Source organism: Oryzias melastigma, linkage group LG16 (genome assembly GCF_002922805.2).
Source record: "Oryzias melastigma strain HK-1 linkage group LG16, ASM292280v2, whole genome shotgun sequence".
Classification (NCBI taxonomy): Eukaryota; Metazoa; Chordata; class Actinopteri; order Beloniformes; family Adrianichthyidae; genus Oryzias; species Oryzias melastigma.
This window is the reverse complement of record NC_050527.1, coordinates 19,792,365-19,814,589: the sequence shown is the minus strand read 5'-3', so window position 1 is coordinate 19,814,589 and position 22,225 is coordinate 19,792,365. Positions and strand designations below refer to the sequence as shown.

Sequence of the window (22,225 nt, the reverse complement as noted above, 5' to 3'; positions counted from 1 at the left end):
AAATAGAAATACAGAATTTTGTCTGAAAAGTCTTTTGTAATGTCGGCCTTAAACACAACCTGCAAGAAGTCACAACACAGCTGGATTCGTCTTGTTAAAAACACAAAAATATCAGAGGCTTTTTAAACAAAAATAACCTTTATTGTTTTCATCCTCACCTAAGAACTAGGGATGTAACGATTCAATCAAGCCATTGTTTACTTTGATTCACAGTTTAAAAGTCACGATTTGGATTTTATAAAATTTATTTTTACTCAACACTCACAGGCGGGTACAAACTCACAGGTGCCCACATACTCACAGAGGCACACACACTCACAGGTGTGCAAAAAACTCACAGGTATGCAGACACACTCTCAGGCAGGCACAAATTCACAGGTGTGCACAGACACTTACAGGCAGGTACACACTCATAGACGCGCCTGCAGACTCACAGACGCACGCACACATTCACAGGCGTGTCTGCATGAAGAAATGTCATCTGCTCCACATTTTTCTAATTTTAGGCACAGGCCAAGACAAACCATTTTTTAATTTTCTGTACTATGAACACGTTGACGAGTTTGATTTGTTTTTTTACCGATTCATGAAGAATCGTTACATTCTAAGAGCACAAATTATTTTTATTTCAATAACAGAAATTGTAAACTTTCCTCAAAGACCCACTCCCACCATCTATAGATCTATTGTGGAAGTGTTCCCAGCTGTCTTTTTATTATGATTGTGATGTTTTTTAGCCAAAATCTAAAAACTTGTGTCGTTTTCTAGCACAGAGTTTTCTCCAGAGTGGGAGGAGTTCATTTGACATTCATGTCTGAGTTGTGGGCGGGACTGTTGGTGTGGAGACCCCCATTCCCCTCCCCATGCCTAGTGGGACTTGTTTACACTCGCTAACGGTAGCTTACAGCTCCAAGCTAACCCCAAGCTAACATTAGCAGTGCAATGTTAGCAGTATCACAGCTATTCAGCTCTACGGTTCTGATCCAGATTCCAGCTCAGACGAGCAGCACAAAGACGTTCATGGATCTATTGGTCTAAAAGTGGATCCATCCGAATGGAGCGGAGCAGGGAGCTGGAAGCCCGCCCAGCGTATTTTCTATACCACAAATACTTTTTCAGTCGAATTTTCTTCATATCTGTCCTGCATCATCAGAAAACACTACAAGAACATGTTTAAAACACCATTTCATGGAAGTGAGTCTTTAAAGGTTTTTCCAGAGGAAGCGGAGTCTGTCATCTTCCTCACAGGAGCTTTCATGTTTCATCATGAAGGAAAATGTGTAAAGGGCACAGAGCTTGTCTCCACTTATAAACAGGAGCTCGGCACAGCGCAGCAGGCTTTAGGTTGTGACAATAATCATTTCTCACCGGGGGACTCTTGGCTTTATGCTATGGCAAACACAACTTGATCTGTGGGCCGCCAGGCACTCGCTTGTGTGTCTTTGCTCTGTACACAACTGGAGGAGGAATTATTACACTTGTTTCATAAATGCTAAGCAACTTGTAGTAAGGTATTCATAGAATTTCCTACTCTAGAATGACTGTTTGTGCGTGCTTCAGGCTCCTCTTTTGTGGAATCAAACTCCCATTATTGTCAGACACAACTCAACAAGGTCAAACTCCTTCTCCAAGTTGAATCCATCAGCTGCAGTTGGGATCTACTTGGTGGTTCCAATCCAACCCTTTCATGCTGAGCGTCAAACAGGGATCCATCTTTGACCCCTTACTGTAGACTTTATGAGGGTTCAAACACAAACAATTCGACAAAGTGTTACATCCACACTGCAGTGTTTAACCCTGGACAGCCCACACGATCCAATTTGGCCATTGCTGTTTTTCTCCCATTTTTATCTTTATTTACACTAGTCACAATAAGTTAGAGATGCTGTGACTGCTTTTCCTATTTGGTCTGAGTTTTTATTTAAAAAATAAATAAATTGACATTACTTATAAAGAGATGACACACAATTTTCACTATTTTGATATTGACTTTCCCCAAAATGAAAACAATATTAAAGATAGTCCCATATAACAGGCACTGACCATGTCAGTAATGGGTAAATCCACCATTTGCTGCAATGACAGTTTGACAGTGACGTCTCAAACTCCTCATTAGACTCATCATGTTGTTCTGACACTAGAGCTACATGCAGTTCTGCAGGTCACTGGTGCTGCAATCCCCCAGTCTCTGCTTCAGCTGGTCCCAGTCTCTGCTTCAGCTGGTCCCGGTCTCTGCTTCAGCTGGTCCCAGTCTCTGCTTCAGCTGGTCCCAGTCTCTGCTTCAGCTGGTCCCAGTCTCTGCTTCAGCTGGTCCCAGACGTGCTCTATGGGTTCAGGTCAGAGCTCAATCCTGCTTTCTCCAACTTCCTATAGTCCAGCTGTGACAATTCCTGCACCATGTGGTGGAACATTATCATCCATGAACAGAATGTTGGGGTTGTTCTGGTGGAATTGGAGGAGGATGATGGTTCTATGATGTCACTGAGGTAGAAGAGCCTGCAGTGACTGGTCCGTCTACAAGAACCAAATCAGCTTTACTCTGACTGGTGATGTCTGCTCAGACTGTTGGACCTCCTCTACCAAAACAAACCCTGGAGTCAGTGTTGAATGGAATGTAATGATTCAGTCCAGATTCGATTCGATTCACACGTTTAAAGTCACGATTTTGATGTTTTTTTTCTCAACAAAATGAATTAAAGGTATTTTAAGGCCAAATATGTATTTTTTTCCCCTTACATCAAACTGTCTGCTTTCCTACTAACAGAAAGGATTCAATACAACTAAAAATGTATAAATAATATTAAAATGATCAAAAATCCTTCATAGTTGATTCATGTTGTGCTCCACGTGTGACGAACCGCTCCGCACCCAAACCAACCCCCCTTACCACCCCCCAGCTGCTCCAGGCACACCTGCCCGTGCTCGCACTCAGCCCAAATGAGCGTTCACGTGCAGCTCGCAGAGAAAAAAAGACAGAGAGAACTAAAGAGAGTTAATCAAAAAGAGCACGGCTCCCAGGAAGGAGTCAGAATGGAAACAGACGTGAAGCTGCGTCATTACCATGACTGTTGTTACGGTAGATTAGTCAAAGTTTCAGTAAAGTTGTGATGAAAATGTAAAGTTGCAAAGTGAGGAAATCTCTAATAGTTGTGATCACAACATCGCAAAATCCTGGAGGGACGGACTTATGTGAAACTTTTAAATCTAAAGGAGCTGAGAGAATTTCCCAGGGGAGGAGCACAGATGCAGAACACACAACCAGTCCGCTACACAAACACACGCATGAAGAAATGTCATCAGCTCTGCATTTCTTCATTTAGGTACAGGCTGAGACAAACCGATTTTTACATTTTCTGCAACGATGAACATCTTGACAAGTTTGATTCGTTTTTTTACCGATTCACGAAGAATCGATGCATCTTTATCACCTTCCCGTCTTCAGTAACACTGACAAACATGGTTTCTTTTCTTAACTCATCAGGTAACTGGACAGTGGCCCATTGCTGCAATGTCCAGGTCACATGGTCTTGTACTACAAACATTCACAGTAGGGTTTGTCACGTTTAGTCGACTAACCGACTTTAAAAATAGTCGATGACTAATTCAATAGTGGATTGGTCGTTACTTTCTATTGTATGGAGTCTGAGTGTTGTAAAGATGAAAGTTAAATAGTATTCTGGTAGCTTTTGGGAATATTTTGGCATTTATTAAAGATTTTTTGACTATTTTGGAGTTTAGCTACATGCTAGCTATTTTGGCTAATTTAGGATTTTTTTCAGCTTTTTAGGCTAATTTAAAGTTTAGCTAATATTTCAGCTGCATGCTAGCTGTTTGGGCTAACTTAGTCTTTTTTCCGTTTTTTAGACTAATTTGACATTTAGCTTATATTTTAGCTTGGTATGAGCTTCAGAGTTTTCAGCTTCAGCATTTTTTGCTATTAGCTTCAGTGTTTTCAGCTATCAAGTAAACTAAAATCAGCATAATTCATTTTTTTTGTTAATTTGAATTTATTTTGAAGAAATTGTGATAAAATGAAAATTATGAAATAAAATGGAAAAAATCGTGATTTCCTTTTTTGCCATATGGCCCAGCCCTATTGTCAATCTTAACAGCTGAATTTGGAAATGTCTTTCTCCATTTTGAGTGCCTTAAACCTTTAAGCATTTATTTTATACATTTGATTCCTGAAGATGTTTCTACTTCTGTGATCTTTTAAAATACATTTTGATGTTTTTAATAAAAAAAGTACAGATCTATTCTTACAATTTACCAAGTAGGGGAAAAATGAAGGAATTCCTTCACATATGGTGCTTGAAGAAAGCCGTGAAGTAGAAAAGGTGCTTAAAGTAAACATATGAAACTTTGTTTTCTATGGATTCAGTCTGACTCCACAGCTGTGATCAGCTCCAAACAGCTTCACTGAGCAAACTGAAGGCCTGAATCACTTCCCATGTAAAAGAAGCAGAGCTGAGTCTCATGCACATAAATAAGGTTGTGAGGAAAATTACTGCTGGAGGATGAGAACTAATGACAACATCCTAAATTACTTTGGCAGTTGAATGCATAGTCCAACTTCAGCTGCATCACTTTTTAACAATAACAAAAGAAAATCTTAGAAAAAAACTGTTGTAAGTTTTTCATTGATTTCACTAATACATTTACAGTATGTGAACTGTATCAGATTAATAATATTCAAAACATGCAGTAGATTATTATTGTACTTCTAAACAAATGTGTTTAAATGTGTAAACTCAAAATTGAATTGAACTGAAGAATCAAAAAAATTTGAATCCAATCAATTCTGGCTTTTGTGCATCAAACGGAATCATTTCTGGAAGTTATAATTAATACCAGCCCTACTAGTAATTTTACAACTAATCAATTACATTAAAAACCTTGTTTGAATGTCGCTTTAATCTACTCAAGTAAAAATGAAATAGAGATGAAATTGCAGCAGGTTAAAATGTCTAAATCTGTCAGTTGATCCTCCTTTTTACACGGATTATTAAACCCTCAACCTTTGGAAAAAAATTATATAAAAAGGGTCAGACATGTTAGTTTCCATAGCAACCTTAAAACGGATGTCCAGGTCTCCAGTCGTACTTGTGCACATGAACACAGCGCTTCATCAGGTGATTAAATGAAACAGCAGAGTGGTGGTTTAACAGCTTCATTAAGCTGACATAACAGGTCACTTGTGTAGTAAAGCGGAGGGCTTCATTGGGTTTTAGTGGGCTGTTGGGGCAGCACAGACCACAGAACTGGTGTTAAACCGTGCTGTGAGCTGCAGCTTCTTCTGCAGGGGTTTCTCTGAGTGACTGTGTTGGACTTAGTTTTTGAGCAACAGAATTAAGGTATTTCCAAAGTCATTTTTCCTTTTAAACCCAACTACAGCCTCGTAGAGTCTGGCACACAAGAGAGCAGCCTTTCAGACAGATTTTATTTTTATCAGGCTTGCCGACTGCCGACTGTATCCAGAGTGATTGGTGTGCGGGCCAGAGGGACGCGTCACGCTGTTCTGTTTACAGCCTGTCAAATTATTGTGATTTGCAGGCTGTGCACTCTCAGCAACCCTAAAACCACGGCGCCCTGCCACACAGCAAATCCCAGTTAACCTCCAGTTATGTTTTACCAGTTCTTGATTGTGGTTTGTTGGAGTCTTCCCCACAGACGTGGCTTTTCCTGTAAACACAGTCTGCTTCTGTGCTTGTTTCAGGATGTTTCTCCAGCCGAGCTTCATTAAGCCGGCCTTGTTTTTCATCGTAATTGTCTCTGGCCATGCTGAGCATGCTGACAAACTCCATCAGCATCCGAGCATGGAGCGGTTCGAGGCAAATCCCTGAGACTGACAGCAGGTGCTGCTGCTGGGGTCTTTAAAGCTGCAGTAGCATCGAGAGGCAGGAGCTAAAGCAGGGGTGTCAAAGTCAATCGCACAAGAGGCCAAAATCCAAAACACACTTTGGGTCGTGGGCCAAACAGGATAAACATTAATTGAACACACTAAAACTCCATTTTTGAACTTAAGATGCTGAAGATGCTGAAATTGATAGCTAAAAATGCTGAAGCTGATAGATGAAATCACTGAAGCTAAAATCTTAAAAAAAGCTGAAGCTAATAGCTAGCTAAAATGTTAGTTAAATGCAAAATAAGCAAAAAAACTACGAAAAAAAAACCTTGGGTTACTCAAAACAGCTAGCGTGTATCTGCAAAAATAGCTAAACTTCAAAATGGACTAAAAAACTGAAAAAAAGCCTAAATGAGCAAAAACAGCTAGCGTGTAAGCATTAGCCTAACTCTAAAACAGCCTAAAAAACGTAAAAAGAAAAGCCTACATTATCCAAAACAACCTAGCATGTACCGGAAATTACTAGCTAAACCCCCAAACAGTTTAAAAACATTTTTACAAAGCCTAAATTAGCCAAAACAGCTAGCATGTAGTCTGAATACTAGCTAATCTCCAAAACAGCCGAAAAAAAGCCTAAATTAGCAAATATAGCTAGCATGTAGCTGAAATATTAGCTAAACCCCCAAAATAGCTTAAAAAATCTTAATAAATGCCAAAATAGTCCAAAAAGCTAGCAGAATGCCAATTTTCAAAAAGTTAAAACTGTAACTTTTTAACATAATTATGAAAAATGAAAGGAAGGAATATTATTCCAGAATAAAGAAACTTAAACATGAAATAACTTTCAATATTTTATTCTCTATAAAAAATTGTCAAAATTATACAAGTTTTAAAACAAGATAAGATAACATCGGGTCATTAATAACAGTAAAATAAAATGATCTGGAGGGCTGGATTGACTTTGACACATGTGAGCTAAAAAAGCCGTTTCACAGAAAACACAGATGAGCCGAGCAGGGACGAACGCAGAGCCGGCCGTATGCTGCTCAGATTATGTAAACAACCACCATGTCAAATCCACACAGCTTCAGATTGAAATCCCAAAGCTGCACGGTGTTGGCTTCATGAATGAAAGAGAAAACAGACAAAGAAATCCTGGATCAAATCCAGACTGTGAGTAGAAGGAGTGGAGTATTGATCGGTAGTAGGATTAGCTGGCAGCTAAAGTCCCAACAAACACAAAGAAGAAAGAAAACTGTCAGTTCTGACCTCAAAACCTGCAGCAAGTACTACATATTTGCATGCAGAACCAGCTCACTTCCTTACAAAGAGTCTCCGTCATCCATAAGCTGACGACAGAGTAGAAAACCGCTCATACGGTCCAGGAGAAGCTCAGTGAGCAAACCCACAAACACAGTCAAAGCGGTGCACATTCATCAGGCCCAACTAAATCAAATTCTAGTGGCTGTGGTGAGATGTTAATCTGGCCTTGGCTTGCTGCAGTGATATGACTCATCTCCTCCTCTTCCCCACTCTAACCCCCCTATGGTTGTCACTTTGTCTGTGGCTCTCCATCATCTCCATTTTAGCCGTTCCTCTCTCGTCCGTCCTGGCTTCATTTCCCTGCGTGCGTCTGGCACTCGTCGACCGCCATGGTAGACTGTTTCCTCAACTAATAGTGGTCACATTAGCGCGGCAGGAAACAATGCCATTATGGAAATTCTCCGTCAATTACCGAGCAAGAAGGGACAAAGCACCATCACATCTGTCTGGGACATCTGTGTTGAATTTTGTTAGTTCTCTCCTGGAGGACGACTCATCCGAGTTTCCCTGAGGAAGGAAACTTCCGTAGCAAAACTGGAAAATAGCCAGAAGCTCACAAACGCTGGTCAAGATAACAAAATGACTTCCTCATATGTATATTTAAAGAAAAACATAAACCTCATGAGCTGCAAACACAGAGTTAAAATAATCCATGTATAGTACGTACTTCTGTAAAGTGAAATTCACAACCAAATGATAAAGCTATGTTCACACCAGCCTCAGGACCTCAAAGACCAGTTCTAATTAAAGACTATGTAAACTAGGGGTGTGCCAAAATATTGCAATAAATCACAATATTTATTAAATACATATTATTTGTGACATCACGAAGGCTCATGAATTCAAACTAGTGGTGCCAAAAACGATTATTTTAATAGTAGACTAATCACTGATTGTTTTTTTATTTTTTTTAGGACAAGTTGACTAATCGGGATGGGCTGCACGGTGGCGCAGTGGTTAGCGCTCTTGCCTCACAGTGAGAAGGCCCCGGTTCAAATCCCGGCTGGGACCTTTCTGTGTGGAGTTTGCATGTTCTCCCCGTGCATGCGTGGGTTTTCACCGGGGACTCCGGCTTCCTCCCACCGTCCAAAAACATGCTTCATAGGTTCATTGGTGACTCTAAATTGTCCCTAGGTGTGAATGTGAGAGTGATTGAGGCCCTGCGACAGACTGGCGAATGGATGACTAATCAGGTCATGAGCAAACTGGATGTAAAGCACACATCTTAACCATCATTAGCTTTAAACTAACTAAAAACTAGATATATAGAATTACCTGTGATAATTCTAGTGTGAATGCTGTAAGCTGAATTTAGCCGCTGAAGATGATGAAATTGGCCCTGCGACAGACTGGCGACCTGTCCAGGGTGTACCCCGCCTTCGCCCATCAGTGGCCGGGATTGGCTCCGGCATCCCCGCGACCCCGAAAGGGACAAAGCGGTCAAGAAAATGGATGGATGGATGGATGATGAAATTGATTGCTAAAAATGCTAAAGCTGAAATCACTGAAGTTAATAGCTGAAATCACTGAAACTTATAGCCAGCTAAAATATTAGTTAAATGCCAAATTATCCTAACAAACTGAAAAAAGCCTAAGTTGGCCAAAACAACTAGCATGTAGCTGAAATATTAGCTAAACTTCAAAACAGCCTGTAAAATCTTAATAAATGCCTAAATAGTCAAAAATGCTAGCATAATCCCATTATAACTTTCAACTTTACTACACTCTGACTCCATATAATACAATATAATGACTAATTGACTATTAAACTATTTTGATAGTTGATCAATTAGTTATCGATTAGTCGACTAATCGTGGCAGCCTTAATTCAAACAGAGCCTGTGTGCAACAGTTTAAAACACTCAGAAATATAAAACAAAATGATGTCTTATTTCATTTGTTCTCTTTGTAAGAAAAATGCCACACATACATGGAGACTTTAACGTTCATGTTAGGGTGATGGAGGATGTAAATCGGATCAGCACAGACTCTACCAAACAATACAGCCACATCTCTAACTGCTGTTATGTTACCAGTAGACCTCACATGGTTGGAATCTGACCACTCTGCTCTAAAGCTCTGTCCTTCAGTGGAGACTGATGACAACAGCAGAACCCGCCGGAGGAGGAGCCTGAGCTCTCCAGAGGAGCTGCCCATGGCAAGGTCTGTATGGGATCAGGGACACTGTCGGGTCCAGTTAAGACAAAGTTAGGGGACCCTGTCCTCCGATGATTCACTTCACTGTGTGACACTAGGCCTAACGGAGACAGATGCTCATGGGTGAACGTCAGGAGTGACCCATCGCTGTAGTTCATTCAGCTCACAAGAGGCAGCTTAAAGGAGAAACCAAAGGCAACATCAGCAGAACTTCTGAACAGATAACCGCCAGCATTAAACTATTTTCTTTATTTTAAAAAAGCGTTCCCAGTAGTGTTTTAATTATGATTATGAGGCTCTTAACCCAAAATCTCACAACTTAAATGTCTTAAAGACATTTTTCATGTTGATCTGAATCCTCTGTTTCCAAAATATCCTCTGAGGGGGCGTGGCTTTTGGTGCTGACCCCCCTGACTGATTATGATAGCTCTGCGTAAATCTTCACCGCTGCTACATAAAAATGTCCATCAATATGGGTAATGTCCACCCGTATGGTTCTGATCTGGAGACCGCTGATTTGACCACAGAAATGTGAACGGCGGCTCATTTGACTGCAGTCAATGTGAAGATACCATCTTCTCTTCTCCAGAACCTGAACTAGACACTAGGAACAGATGAGGGTTTAGTGCATGTGCAGCAGAGCTGTTGATGGAAAGAAGATCATTCATTCAAACAGAGTCTGTCCAAGACAGTTTGGTTGATTTAAAAGGAGAAATACTCGGAAATGAAAAAACTAAATGAGCTTTTTATAAGAAAAATGCCACAAATACATGATAAAAGCTCTAAAACAGGATATTTTTTTATCAGAGGGGGACTTTAAGCCCTGTGTCATGTGGCCGTCACAGCACCAACCAGTCCCACAAGGATGATTCCCTTCAGTTATCTGTGTGATAAGTTCATCATTAAAGCAGCATTTCTGTGGAAATGTCAACCTGAGGTCAAAGGTTTGTTGTTTTTAAAGGATTGAATCACTATATGAAGACTCCAGACAGCACCTCCTCTCTCCCTTTAACCCATCTCCATTATCAGCAAGCCGAGTCACATGACCGCACCCCCCCATACACACACACACACCCAGGGAGAAAGGAACGACCAAGTTTGTTTGTTGCACTGCTCAAGGGATGAGGACGACGAGAGGGTCAATGGGCCGGGTTCCTGTGGCTTAGCATAGCAAATCCTCTAATCCTTCGACCGCTCCCATGACGCTGTTTACTGTATGTAGGTAAGGCTATTATGGACCCAAACCAGGCCCGCTTCTGCCCTGTAAGCCGCGGCCGCTCCGTGGTCGACCTCGCTTATCTTTTGCCTGCTCTTATGAGAGGGCAGGGGACGTTGTTCATCCTTCATAAGTCTATTTTCAGATTCTCATGATTAGACGGGGGGGTAACGGGGAGGGGGGTTGGGGGTGCAGAGGATTTCACTCAAACAAACCAGCTCCTCCGATGGGGGCCTGAGGGCACAGCCTTCATCATGATCCCCGTCCTTTCAAGAAAACCAGTGAACTCGTGTCTGCAGCTTTCTAAATATTTACACCTCCAGTCAGGGGGGCAGACCAAAAGCATCATGGAGGTCAGCCATTTTGAAAGCTGCAAACCAGCACATTCCTGTTGAACTCAGGGGTCAAACTCTGGACCTGATACGAAAGTGTCCCGCTTGCTTCTTTAACTAACCAGCAATGGTAAGTTTTTCTCTACAAGACACACCTGATCCAGGTAATCAGGAACAGGGTTATCTGAAGAACCATCAGGACTCTGAGTCTAGCTTTGAGATCAACACCGATTTGGTAAAGACCCAGTCCAATCATCTATTGATTTATTGTAGGAGCGTTCCCAATCATTTTTTAATTATGATTATGACGTTTTTAGGCAGAATTTAAAAACCTGCGTCATTTTTGGACATAGTTTCTGCAGAGCGGCTGTTTTTTCATAAAAAATGTCCAGTGAAGCCTTAATGTTAAAGGTTTTAAAGACAAATGTTACTTCTTATTGTCACTAATGTGTGTTACCTTAATGAATACACAATCAAAATAAATACGTTAAATCCCACTCTTTATTTTCTTATTTTATCTCATGACATGCAAAAACATATTGTGTTTGGCCCACGGACCGGGATCACATTTAGATTTTGGCCCTTTGAGTGAAAAAGTTTGGGCCCCCCTGATCTGAAGAAAAATGCTGTAAGAACATGTTAAAAACACCAAAGTCAGAAGGGGTTTTACCTTAACATAATACATTTTAGGAGATTTTTTTATGCATTTTAACTAGGGCTGTCAGATTTGTCGCGTTAAAAACGCATTAATCTGACATGTGCTTGACGCCGACAATTTTTTTGACGCATTAATCGCGGACTTTCTCATACGTGCCTTTCCATACCGCGCGCGCGGGCGTCCCTTCCCGCCCTCTCTCACCGGCTGCTCTCACTATATCACTGGCGGGTCTCCAACCACCGAGCTGCGAGCTAAAACCGGCCGGCGCTAGGACCTGGAGAGCTCCTGCACCCTAACTCGGCTCCAGTTCACGTCCAGTACCACGTCTGGTGGTACCGGCTCGCGTCCGGCGCCGCGTCCCGAGAGCCCCCCGACGTTCCGAACAGCAAGCTCACCGGGGGACGTTTTAAATGTTCTGGAGGTTTAAGTGTGATCCAGCCCCAGCATAGCGGTCTGTCTGCCGGCATATTCATGGCGTGAGCTCCGCTGGACACGTCGCTGCATCGAGCTGCAGCCAGAGAACGCGGCGGCAGTAACAGACTGTCAAACTATCCACAGAGTATCCTGCTTTTCTCAGTCTTTAATGTTTTAAAAAAACAAAAGTTCATTGAAATGATAAATCTCTATTTCATTGATTACTGTAGTTCAGCAGAGGAGGAAAAGATTTGGTCCTGACAAAAAATGAACATGAAAGTGTTATGGAAATTTTATTTTTGATGTTTTTTATTTTATTTTACTGAACGTTGATTGAAGTTTTGAATTTAAAATGCCCTTCACTTGCACTTGGGCTTTTGTTAGGCATTTTATGTTACAGCCTTTTATTGTTAAGAAAGTTTATCTCAATACAATGTTACAAAATAAAGTATTTCTGATGAAAACTATTAATTTTGTCATTCTTGTTTTCATAATTAATGTAGAACTGCTAAATTCCACGAACCACACATTTTTTTCCTTAAAAAAAGGCCACATGTAAATTTGCGATTAATCGTGAGTTAACTCTGGACAATGCGATTAATCGCGATTAAAAAATTTAATCGCCTGACAGCTCTAATTTTAACTTTTGATTTAACTGCTGTGACTCTTTTCCACCTACCCCTGCCTGACTTTGTAGGATCAGGTGTTTCCAGAACCTGGTTCTGACTGAACTAGTGGGTGGAGCAGGAAAACAAGAGAACTCTAAAGGGTCAGGGGTTGAGACCACCAACCCAATACCTCCTAAAAAACAATTTAGTCACATTATTGAAGGTCACAAAGCATAATATTAGAAACGTTCTATTTAAATCTCTGGTAAAGTCTGCACTGCTTAGTCCTGGTTCTAAAGTGAAGGTGCTTCCAGCTGTCGATTTTTTTGTCATACAGCATTTCTTTCCTCAGATCAGCATGTTCACGTGGCTCCAGTCAGGCTGAAATTACATTTCTCAAAGTAACCGTTTCCACTGTATGACCCGGATTACAGCTTTGAACCTGAATTAGCAGCAGGCTGCTCCTGAGCCCCACCAGCTCTGCTGCTGCTCCACTTGAGTTAAAAACTCACAGAACCCTGTGGAGAGTGGTGCTGGGCTTTGACAAGCACTTGCAACCTCAGTGGCAAGCAGCACTTCTATAAAAACCCACTATAGAAGCATTCACAGGGAGTTTAAATTTACCATTGAGCCCCACTTGTGAGTGCAGAAGCTCTCAGGGTTCAGCCACCTTTCCATCCACCCTGAGAGTCAGACAACGGCACTTCAGAGTCAACCAGATAGACAGAAACAGCTTAAAGACTCACTTTGATGAAAAAGGTGTTTTAACACGTTCTTCTAGCATTTTGTTCTGATGATGGAGGACATACATTTGGATTAATATTGCATTTATTCAATTTGTGAATCAGAAGAAGACGAAAAAATATTTGTGAAGGGGCCTATTTATGACAGAAGCCCCCCCCCACACACACACACACACACACACACAAAGCATACAGTCACACAAAAAGAGCTATAAGGCTTGGGTGAGCTGTCAGGAAACAGTATATCAGGAATCTGTTACGCCACAGAACATCACCAAAGTGCACATCCACACTAGAAATCAACAGAGTCCACTCCACAAATGTGAGGCTGCAATGCTGGACCCCAGCTTCCTCAGCCACGGCAAACACTGACCAAAGATCCCTCCATGGGAACACTGGGGCTAAAATAATTGTAACAAAAAAAGATCAGTAATGTGAGCAGAATCAGTGCCACATCACAGTTTAGGAACAAGTTTAAGGCCACGTAATCGTTCTTCGTTGTTATGACTGAGAGACTGTGAAGTTATCATATCAAGGGAATTGTGCTCAAGTTCTCCAGTTAAGAATCGGGTTAAAGTTTTGGCCCCTTGTGCGACTGAGTTTGACACCCCTGCTCTACGGTCTCTGCAGCTCAGCAGCAGGCTGTTCCACAGTCGAGGACCGTAATGGTGGAATGAAGCCTCCCTATAAGTTTTTGTCCTCACCTTAAGGACAACTAAAGGGCCGGTGCTGGAGGACCTCAGAGAGGGTTCATAATTTAAAAGAAGATCTCTGAGATGATAAGGCACGAAAACATTTAAAAACTATTAAAAGAATCTTAAAATCAATCTTGAAATGCACAGGGATCCAATGCAGCGATTTTAAAACGGGTGTAACGAGTTCCCGCCCCCTTTGATAAGCATTGACACCAATTGAATTTGAATTATCTGTAAAATTCAGTGTTAACAATAGTAAACATGAACAGCAGTACCACTACTTTAGTGCAAAATTGTTATAAACAAAAGAACAAAAATTAAATAATTCAAGTAGCTGAGAGGAACATCGGTGAAACATGCGCCCCCTATCTTCCTCCAAAGGAGCGTCTCACTAAAGGACGACGAATATAACGTTTTACAGCTTCTGTAAAACAATAATTAAAAATTAATACTTGGTGAGAACCCATCGAGAATCAATCGCAGGACTAAATATCATGATATATCACAATATAGAGGTTTTGGCACACCCCTATTTGATAATAGAGGAAAAGATGATCAAATTGTTCATATTTTGAAGCCCAATGAGGCAAATTCCTTTGTGATTTTGGGCTATATAAATAAAATTGAATTGAATTGAATTGTAAGGAAAGTTTTTGAAAATGGCAGCTGAAACTTCACATAGGAAAAAGTCATGTTTGCTACAAACTCAACATTTGTATTCCTGAGGAGCACACAGAGCTGTATATTTTAGTGCAGTACAGGTATCAGTATCAGTAGATACACACGGATGTCATAACAGGAAACGTGAACAGTTTTCTGTACCGGCTTCCTTACGCCACTCATTAAGACATAAAACAGCATCAAATCCAGGTATGGAAATCTTCTAAACTAATTCAATTTGATCCTTATCCGAGCAGCATGTATCAATTATTTTGACTTCATAAATATAGCGTACTTCCATTAATATGGATCTGTTCAGTGATCCGTCAGCAAGCTCACAGTCCTGACAGCAGGGTGAGGGATTAATCAAAGCCAGCAGGACGGCGCATAATTTCATCACCAGAGTCATCACTCAAGGTGCGTCTCCGTCATGCTTCACAACAGCATCTCCACCAGGACACGCTCTTAATAAACCAACTTCCAATCACAGAGTTGAACTGATGGGCTGATTAATCAGGACGATGCTGCTTTAAGCCAGGAAGCAAAGACACGTTCAACTGAACTGATAATTGTTTAGTTAGAGGCCAAAACGAGTCTTTATTAACCTTCCTATCAGTAATACTTTAGTTTTGTAAGATCTTTTGCTCTGTGGCACAATATGTGTGGGTTGGAACATAAATATCCTTAGTTTGACTTAAGAATGAAGTATTCTTGAAGGTTAATGAGATGAACAAGATTTTCTGCGGAGTGGACTCTTCTTGACTTTTGCACATTTACACACTTTCCATGTGATTTGAGTATTTGGTGTGCCAAAATATTGATATTGCGATATATCGATCGATTCTCGATGGTTCTCACCAAGCATCAATCTTTTATTTTGGTTTGAAGAGGCTGTAAAATGTTATATTCACCATCTTTGGTGAGGTGTTCCTAGATAGGGGGCGCATGTTGCGAGCCTGGCTGTCGTGAAAACTCATGTTCCTGGCAGATACTTGAATTATTTAATTTTTGTTCTGTTGTTTACAACAATTTTGCACTAAAGTAGTGGCACTGCTGTTCAGGTTCACTATTGTTAACACTGAATTTTTCAGATAATTCAAAATCAATTGGTGTTAATGCTTATCAAAGACATAGTATTACTGATTTTAGCAATATTACGCAAAAGTTTCTATTATTTGTTGGACAAAATTAGACGCCGTAGCCTATCCCGGCTACTGAAGGGCGAAGGCGGGGTACACCCTGGACAGGTCGCCAGTCCGTCGCAGGGCCTCAATCACACACATTCACTCTCACATTCACACCTAGGGGCAATTTAGAGTCACCAATTAACCTATGAAGCATGTTTTTGGACGGTGGGAGGAAGCCGGAGTCCCCGGTGAAAACCCACGCATGCACGGGGAGAACATGCAAACTCCACAGAGAAAGGTCCCAGCTGGGAGTCGAACCGGGGCCTTCTCGCTGTGAGGCAAGAGCGCTAACCACTTGCGCTACCGTCCGGCTGTGTTAGCTAACTTAAGATTTTTTTTTTGTTTGTTTTTGAAGTTGTTTTGGAGTTTAGCTAATATTTCAGCTACATACTTGCTGTTTTGGCTAACCTAAATTCTTTTTTTTTCTTTTTTTTCAGGCTAATTTGGCATTTAATGAAGATGATTTTTACTTATTACTTTTTATATTTTTATAATCATTCTTTGATTAATACAATCTGCACTAATTGTCTCTTTTTAATGAGAATATTTAGATTTTTACTGCATTAGCAAATGAAGATGGTTTAATTATTACTTTTTGTATTATCATAATTCATGCACAAAGTGTTTTTTTCAATGAGAATATTAGATTATTCTTTATGTAATATGCAGTAATGATAACTGAAAAGTTTACAATCACTATGGTATTAATTTTCTTTACTGATTAATATAAATGATTTGTCGTGGAAGCTTTGAAACTTGATTACATTAATGATATTAATGATCCTTAATAGCCTGAATCTATTAATATTTGATATGAAGTCCTGAACCGGATATTGATAATTCATGTAGAGAAAATGGTCGAGTCGGGGTGGGATTATATAAGTTCGCTTCCTTCCACTCCCTTTCAAGGGATCTACTTGTGATTCACTAAGTGATATGTTATGTATGTATTGTGACTTGATTGCTTGAAATAAACCATTTCATTCATTCATTCATTTAGCTAATATTTTAGCAGGCTATCAACTTCAGTGTTTTTAGCTATTAATTTCAGCATCTTCAGTGGCCAAAATCACACTAGCATTATCACAGGTAATGCTATATATCTAGTTCATAATTATGTTAAAAAGTTACTGTTTTATAAATTTAGTTTCAGAGTGTTCAATAAATGTTTATCCTGTTCATCCCATGACCTATGGTGTGTTTTGGATTTTGGCCCCTTGTGCGATTGACTTTGACACCCTGCATTACAGCATCCTCTCCATCCTGCGTCCTAAAACCTCCAGCACTGACTACCTTTCTGCTCAGTAGACTGACTGTCAGCCTGCAGCAATCCGACCCTTTCCCCACTGACCACGGCTTTATGAATCCTGAGAAGAAACCAAAAGAGGCTCGAACATTGTGTAGGAGCTTTCCACCAATGAAACCCTGGAGGCAGCTTGCTCTGCACCTTATGGGACTATACCTTATTGCATTATGCAGTGGTGTAATAGGCTTAGCAGTATGAGGAGGGGAGGGGTGGGCCTCAGTCAGATGACTCACTTCATTAAGTCTCCCTTCCTCTGAGCTTTCCAGCTGCAGAAGGTGAAACTTTCCACACTCCTTAAGGGATACAGACCATCATCTTAAGGAGGAGGATGTTTCTGCCTCAGCATCTGCATTAGTCACTCCTGCAACGTTTCTAAACACTGATCAAACATTTTCATATGTCAAACTTCATTTAAAGTGATTTTTTAAAGAGCAGATGGTTGTTCTAAAATCACATTTTCACCTGCAGATCAAAAAAGCATCACAAGGAAGCCATGCAACTATTTTTAAACCTGCAGCAGCTGCACGGAAACGCAACTCTTTGCAAACATAAAAGCTTAATGAGGAACCGACTCGTGCGGACACATGCTAAGCCCAGCCGGCCCACCGTCCCTACTCACGTCCGGAGGCTCACGGCGCCGCGTCCCGCCAGAGATGCTCGCTGCTGCCGCTCTGACAACCGGCGGGGACGGAGTCCTCATCGGGCGCGCCGTCACCGGAATGTACACAGACAGACATGCGGAGTCATTTGACCTTCTCCCAATAGGAGCTACCATCTGTGAGACGTAGCAGGGGGAGGAGCGGACGCTACCAAGCAGCCGTCCCAGCAAAGCCGGGGGGTGGAGCTGCTGTCATCCTCGGATGTGCTGCAGGGATGACGGAGCCGGAGGAGAGGAAGCGCCGATGGAGCATCCGAGGGGCTGCGGCAGCCGCACTTTGAAGCTTCCAGGGTTAATCCATTCTATGACCAATCATTTATTGGAATTCAATGAGCCTCAGGACCGGCCCTGGGCATAGGCAAACTAGGCGGCCGCCTAGGGCGCTATCTGCAAGAGGGGGCACCAAATTCATTTTTTTTACAGTTTTACACACCACTTTGTGTAAATGTTAAAAAAGTTTAATAACTAAAAGTATAAATAAAATAACACAAAAGTTTGACAATCAATAACTTTGCCTGACACAGCACCTGTCAAAGGTTGGTGGAGGGTCTAAAAAATGAGGCTGGTTGAAAAAAAATCAATTAATCGATTTAAGTTAGATCAATAATTGATTCACAAAAATATAAATTGATTTAGCACATAAAGCTGAAATCCACTAGCTTGATGCTAACGTTTAATGGGATCTACCACAAGGACAGCTAATGCTAACGCTTGGTTGACCTAAACATACATTGCGGACTAAATGAACATCTTTTTAAACTCACATGCATGAATTTTACTAACTCTTTTAAGGAAATATTTTTTAAAGTAACATTTGTGGTCTAAAACTTTGTTTTTTCCTCATACTGTCTTCTTCTTCTTGAAGAACTTGGTGAACTGCTATAGCATGATCTCCACCTAGTGTCCAAACTGAAACGTCCTCCAGGAGAAGCAGAACAATGTTTACAATGTTAATGAACATTTTAGTTAGAACTTCTCCTTTAGAGAATCCATGTAACACTGTATGATATAAACAATCTCATTATTTCACTGATACATTTACAGTATGTGAACTGGATCAGATTAATATCAATATACTCAAATTATATAGTTAATTATTTAGTATTTCTAAGCAAATGTGTATAAATGTGCGAACTCAAAATTAAATTGAAAGAAAGAATCAAAAGAATAAAAAAAATCAGAATAGAATCGTTTCAGGCTATGGGGAATCAAATTGAATCGTTTCTGGAAATTATAACTGATACCCACTCCTTTCAAAAATAATATTGTATTTTCAGTTACCGAGGCAACAAAAATACATTTTCCTTTATATGTAAAAAGTGGAGGAACCAAATTATTGCAAATGTTTGTTTCATAATTTTTTTAAAGATAATTCTATATAATTACAACCAAACGTACATTAGTAAGGCTGTTTATTGCCACGAGTGTCATACATATCATGATATGTAGGGTTGCAGGGAAAAATCAATATAATACTTTTTTTTTTATCAATTGTATCGATTAAAAATGTTGACAAGACGATATTTAATTGATCAGTTTTGATCATCCTTAAGCGTCTTTTCTTGTGTTTTTTACCTGAACTCCCAACCACTGGTTGGCTATGGGGCTCAATTGGAGCCAATATTATTTGAAACCCAAATAAAAGAAATTGCAAAACAATATTGGTGTTTGGCCAAAAACAGTAAGATGTCCAAAACTTTTAGCTATTCTAAAATAAACTTAATTGTTTTCAGCTTCAAATATTCTGTTTTTTAAGTTTCAAAATTTAAAATTTCAATTTGAAAACTTTTTTTTTTTTTTTATTTTCAACTCTTTTTTTCATTTTCGGATCTGAAAATTTCAGTTTCAAAATTTTTGGCCCTGTTGTGGTGTGTTGGGGCGGGGCTAACACGAAGAACCAATCAAAACAGATGAGTGTGATTGATAACTTCAGTCCCGGTGCATTCACCGACTCTGAGAACTTTGATAGTGACCGTCAGAACATTTCTGTTTAGTCTGTACTATCATAGTCTGAAGTTGTCCCAAGATGGATGTAAAAAGCAGAGTTCTATTGTGTACAAACCGCATGTCCAAAACGCTGTTGCAGGTTTTAACTTTTTGTTACATTTCGGTAATGTGCAGGACTGTGTAATAGTTGTTTTAAAAAAGTTGTTCATTTCAATAAAAAAATACTTGTTTATTCCTAATAAAACTCTGCTTTTTCTACAAATTAACATATATGTTATATTTTTCAGCGAATTGGGATATATTTTTCTTTCTTTAGGGGTGTTCTCCATAACATCAGTGAGCAGATGAGTGGATCAGGCCGTCCGTCTACAGATCAGCTTCAGTCTGGTGGACAGAGCGTCAGAATGGACAGTTGCTTTCCAAAGCCGCATTTGGACAGATCAGATAAGCAGAGATATTCGCCTCTCATGAGACCATCAGTCTAACAGCTGTGAATCCCTTTCAATCACTGATAGTACCACTGCAGTTTCTAATATGGAATATCTCTGTAATGAAGAGGCAGAGGCTGATGGATCCATATGCAGAGGTTTATTGAGAGAACGGAAAGTGAAGACTGCCGGGCAGACGAGGGCTGAGGAGGCAACGGGATTCCAGCTGAGATCAGGAACTTTTCTGAGTAGAAACAGAGATCAGCATTAGGCAGGCATGGATGAGACTTCACACTGAGCTTGGCTGGTGTTCATTATAAATAGAGACTGGGTGATTGCAGACGGGATACAGGTGTGTAGGCACTGAGTGATCAAGCTGGGAAACATTCGGATATGAGAGCAATGGCAGATGGGAAACGTAGTAGAAGAACCAGGAAGTAGTCAGTACTCAGGTGTCCCGTTGATGACCAGAGGGGGAGACAGGGGACGGATTCCTGACAATTTCTGCCCAACAGACAAAAAACATCTATAGATCCTGCTGGCAGCAAGTAAAAACGCAATTACTGAAAGATGGCTCAACAGGGAACCACCAACAACAGAGGAATGGATCACAGTTATCAACACGATCTATATGATGGAGAAACTCATTCTCAATTCAAATACGGACGGAAAAGGTCAATAAAATATGGTCAAAATGGACAGAATATATAAACTCGTAAACTTACTTTTGGATTTTGTTGTCTTTAAATTGTAATGCCAGCTTATATGTCCCCCCCACCCCCACCCCACCCATATGAGCTTTGGTCTGTTTGTTTTATTTTTCCTATGTCTGTTCCATCTTCCTTCCATCTTTATGTTTTGCTTTTGTTTTATCTATTGAAAGTGTTAGTTTGTTTTATTTTTTGTTTTGGCAATGATATGCATGAAAAGGCATAAGTTGTTCCACTGTTGTCCTGAGCCGAGATAAAACACAAATGTAAGGCAGCAACTTGCTGCGAGCACTGCAAACCGTTTAAAAGGATAAAAAGGTAAAAACTTATAAAATGACAAACACCACAAACATGCACATGCTGAAAACTAATCGGCTGGCAAACAGAAATTACAGACCCGGAAGTGACCACAAATAAAAATAATAAAAAAGTGTAAAAGCAGTTAGTCTGCATCTTGCAGACTAACTGGAGTAAAAAAACTAAAAACACAATATAAAAAGGACAGCAGGTAGCGGTATGATGACTGTGGTATCGAGGACCCACACTCAGTCATTTACCCTGTAGGTCTACCTTCAGGTACTGCAGCCCCAATGGCTGACAGCTGCCGCACAAACAGCGTGGGCCCAGCAGTCAACCTGGTCACCCACAAGAATCTGGCACTGCTGGGCAGCCCCGCCCACTCCTATTTAAAGGGGCCTTAATGGCAGAGCCACACCCTACAGGTGTCACCAATCACAGGTTATTAGCTTCAGTGCTTTCAGCTATCAACTTCAGCGTTTTTTGCTATTAATTTCAGCATCTTCAGCGGCCAAATTCATCTAACAGCATTCACACCACCATTATTGCAGGTAATGCTTAAATGTCTAGACATTTATGAACTATAGTTCATAATTATGTTAAAAAGTTGTAAAAAAATGTAGTTTTAGAGTGTTCAGTAAATGTTTATCCTGTTCGGCCAATGACCTAAGGTGTGTTTTGGATTTTGGCTCCTTGTGTGCAGGAGAATTCGATGCCCTTCAAAAAACAGTTAGACACATACCAACATTTCCTTTCTGTGGAGTGACCCTACAGCAGACTGGATGAAGTTCTCACTGCAGGTGTAAAGAAAACATTCTTTACCATGTCAAACTGCCTTCAAGGAAGGTTTAGCTGAGAGGAAAAAGCAAAGTGTCTCCCTCACATTGATGAAACGCTCTCGTGTTGGGCAGACGGGGCCGAAACGGATGCAGATCAGCACAACTGACAACAACTGCATTCAGTGCCAGCCGAGCTGGAGACTGCATCTCTCAAATATAAATGAAGACTTGTTACTGTATTGATTGATGGTCCACTTCAGCA

The 22,225-nt window shown here is 40.6% G+C and overlaps 1 protein-coding gene and 1 long non-coding RNA gene across 3 annotated transcripts in view; one reads left to right on the top strand and one right to left on the bottom strand.

Annotated features, from left to right (window-relative positions):
- oxr1a (oxidation resistance 1a) overlaps nt 1-17,909 on the bottom strand; it is a 219,761-nt gene extending 201,852 nt beyond the window's left edge. For both annotated transcript variants that reach the window (XM_024267094.2, XM_024267097.2), the window contains exon 1: nt 17,764-17,909. The gene's annotated coding sequence lies outside the window, so the exon portion shown is untranslated. The remainder of the gene's footprint in view (nt 1-17,763) is intronic.
- LOC112143257 lies at nt 5,077-9,554 on the top strand. The gene is made up of 3 exons (XR_002918707.1): nt 5,077-5,132; nt 9,246-9,331; nt 9,424-9,554. It is a non-coding gene; the product is annotated as an uncharacterized LOC112143257 (long non-coding RNA).
- Nucleotides 17,910-22,225: the final 4,316 nt, after the last annotated feature.